Source organism: Leguminivora glycinivorella, chromosome 3 (assembly GCF_023078275.1).
Source record: "Leguminivora glycinivorella isolate SPB_JAAS2020 chromosome 3, LegGlyc_1.1, whole genome shotgun sequence".
NCBI lineage: Eukaryota > Metazoa > Arthropoda > Insecta > Lepidoptera > Tortricidae > Leguminivora > Leguminivora glycinivorella.
The window spans coordinates 22,793,881-22,797,705 of NC_062973.1; positions in this window are offsets into that span (position 1 = coordinate 22,793,881).

The window sequence follows — 3,825 nt, forward strand, 5'->3', positions numbered from 1 at the left end:
TTTATAATTTGGATGTTTAGATTATTGCAGTCCGATAAGAAATCTGAATTCAAAGGTTTATTATTTTTGGCTTTTTAGTTTCTCCGTGTTTTGTAACACGCTTATTTTTGAAGGCGGTTTTATTTTTTGTTAAAAAGTTTATTTATCGTTTCAAATGAAATGTTTGACTGTGCCTTATTTTATACATTTAACGTTTATTGTGGTAGAAGTTCAAGCTTGTCAAAACTTTGAAATATTAACTTAGGGGTGTATTTTTAGCATTAGCTTCCTTTGTGTAAGTCAGCCGTTGCCAACTGATGTTGCAAACTCGTCAAGTGCTGCCAATGGCTTCAGATCGTATCAATGATCGTGAACTGATGTTTGGGTTCCTATAGTTTGATTTAGTAAAATGTTGTTCGTTGACTGGCAACACTGTTTAGAAATGTAAACTTGCTTCCAAATTCTGCAGTTTAAAACTTATACAATTAGCATAATGATTACTTCATAGTACAGTCAACCAAATGAAATAGTTTTTAGGCCAGTATGAAGCAATTTGATGTATGGCTTAGCGATGTTAAAGGAGAGACTGAGGTTAGTTAAAACAGAGGTTGAAACGACATACATTTTGAAACGTCTACAAATATTAACGAGCTGAAAAAATCTATATTTTACCACATTTTCGTCTACCGTTGTTTCAACTTACCTCGGTTTCCCGATATAAACGCCTAGGTTCCATTTTTCTGAATGTACTGTTCCTAGACATGGCCTAAAAGGATTTATACAATAGATTTATTCATATACTTAATAAGAATATACTTAGCAGGTAACTCTGAAAGCTTTAACTAATATTTTGACAATAATATAATGCCATAAGGTTGCCATACAAGCAGTTTAGTTTTAAAAACAGAAACTGAACTGTTCAACAATGACTTTGAAAAGCACAACAAGTTAAATATAATTTAATATTGTGAATATAACAATTAAATAAGTAAGGTAAAACCAATTTATAATGAATTTACAACTCAGATGTGGTAGTAAATAGGTAAGGTCAATACTATCCGTGCCATAAGGGGAAATGTGTCTGGCCTTCATATTTAGCCTGTTTAAACAATGATCAGTGTTTATTGAGAGTTCAATATTTTTACCACTAATTGTGAGTAGCAAGTAGTAAAAGTATGAACTCGCAAAACCACCTGTGACAATGACTAATAAGGCCAAATGTGAAGGCCATATACCCTTCCCCTTATGACACACTTATCCGAAATATCCGAATTGACCTTACCTACAGTTAATATGATTCAATTTCCATACAAAAAACAATTGCGCTATATTTATGCTTACTTTACTTTATGTACATTTAAAAATGCATTGAAGCTAACTATATAACTTTACATGAAAGTCACGCAAAATTTTCATTATTATCTATGTAACATAAAAATACTGGTTATTTTCTGTATAAAACAATGTTTTTCTACATATATCTGTGGTAATGGTGTGTAATGGCTATCCAAAAAAAATAAAGGGAATTGAACCACTTTGACGCTTACATTTGAAATAAAAGATTTGAGAGGAGTCCATTTTATATTGGTTTTACTAGGGTAAAGCTGTGAAGCATAAAAAGTAGGTAGGTAATTTAATCAAAATATTTAGATTATCAAGTCTATTAATATCTGACAAGGAATGATTTGATGTTTGACATGTCCATAAGTGTATGATATCTTTACCTATTATGTCATTAATTTGGTAGACAACTTTAGGTAAATTTACCCAATGTGAATAGGAATAAAATACAAAAATGTATTGTGCTTTTTATATTATTTATTTATTGCTGTTATTTTGTAACAATATAAAAAATCTCCAATCAACTTAAGTTGTTCTATTATTTCCCTAGATATTTTTACAACATAAATATATGAAATGACGAGTCTATTTCAGTTTGGTTGGTCTGAAATGAGACGCTTTATGTATTACTAACAATCAAAATAAACTGTTGGCTTTGTGAAAACGACTGAGTGTTTTCTTTTAAGATTTTTAAAAAAATGAAACTATCGTTTCATATAAGATAACAAAGTATAATTAAGACAAATAAATGATCAGTCAGTGAATAACTTTGGCAAATTAAAACATTGCAGAATGTCGATCTTCCACGGACAATTAATAACGATATTTATATTCTACGAATTTCTTTACTGACAAAGTGACAACGTGGATATGCCAGTGTACAGTTTACACATTTATCTTAGAAAATGTTAACAGACTGCAGTTGCCTTGAATTAAACCGACCGTACAAGTAGTTAAAACCTCTAGTATCATAATCAGTACGAACTTATTAAAATTTCTTATATGAGAATAGGCTTCTTTTGTTCGAAGGAACTTTCGATGAACTTACAAACTTACAGAGGTTTCTTACAGGCCAGTTTGGACGTGTAAACTAATGATATCAAACAGAATGTTGTGATGTAATGTGATCATGAAATAAAACTATGGAAACGGATTAAATCGCGTATAATGAATTTAAAATACATCCCGACGTTTCGAACTCTTTACAGCGTTCGTGGTCAACGGGTGACTGAGGAAAAATTAAAATGTGCAAAAGCTACCCACATACAAGAAATATTAACGAACCATGACCACAAATAATATAGATTTCTAAGGCAGGTTCACACACTATTAATAAAGCTAGTTATACAATATTCAAAAAAATTACCATTACTATGTTAAAAAAATAATTAACCAATTAATTTACACAAAATTGACAAAGAACAAACTGCAAATGTCCAACACCATATAACACAAATGCCTCACAGCCTTCGTCGTGTTTAATCCGTTTCCATAGTTTTATTTCATGAGTAACTATCGCGGTATTAACCGAATACAATATTATGTAATGTGATGTTAGAATGGGGATACCCCCATTTGCCAGAATTTCATTTGCCATAATTTTATTTGCCATCCTATTCAACAATCATAATATTGTTTCTCATAACATCTTATGCCATAATCATTGTTTACTATATTAATCTAGTGCCAGAAACTTTGTTTCCCATAAAGTCAGTTTCCATAATGTCATTTGTCAGAATCATCGAAATCCGTAAGTACCACATTCCATACCATCATTTGTCATACAAATTAGCGTCCAGAAAAGTCAATTTCCATAATGTGCTTTGGCAGAATCGAAAACTACCTACTATAATAGGTACTAAAAGGACTAGAGAATGAAACTGCTATCAGAAAGTAGGTTAGGTTAGGTTAGAACTGTGACCCCCTGGAAAATGAAACTGCTATCAGAAAGTAGGTTAGGTTAGGTTAGAACTGTGAACCTCTGGAAAAGGAAACTGCTTGAAAAGTAGGTTAAGTTAGGTTAGAACTGTGACCCCCCGGAAAATGAAAATACTATCAGAGAGTAGGTTAGGTTAGGTTAGAACTGCGACCCCCTGGAAAATGAAACTGCTATCAGAAAGTAGGTTAGGTTAGGTTAGAACTGTGACCCCTGGAGAATGAAACTGCTGGAAAAGTAGGTTAGGTTAGGTTAGAACTGTGACCCCTGGAAAATGAAACTGCTATCAGAAAGTAGGTTAGGTTAGGTAATAATATGGGCAACAATTAATATGGCAATAATTACTTATGGCGTTTGAATATTCTATGAAACCATATTATTGCACTTAATAATATGGCTAACAAATAGTATGGCATTGTATGATTATGGAAGGTAATATTCGGATAAACAACGAGTATGTCATATGATTTTTATGGTAAACAAATCATTCGGGCAAATGAAATTCAGGCAAGTTAGATTCGGGCAAATGAATATTATGTTAAATGACTGTCGGGCAAACAATAGACAAC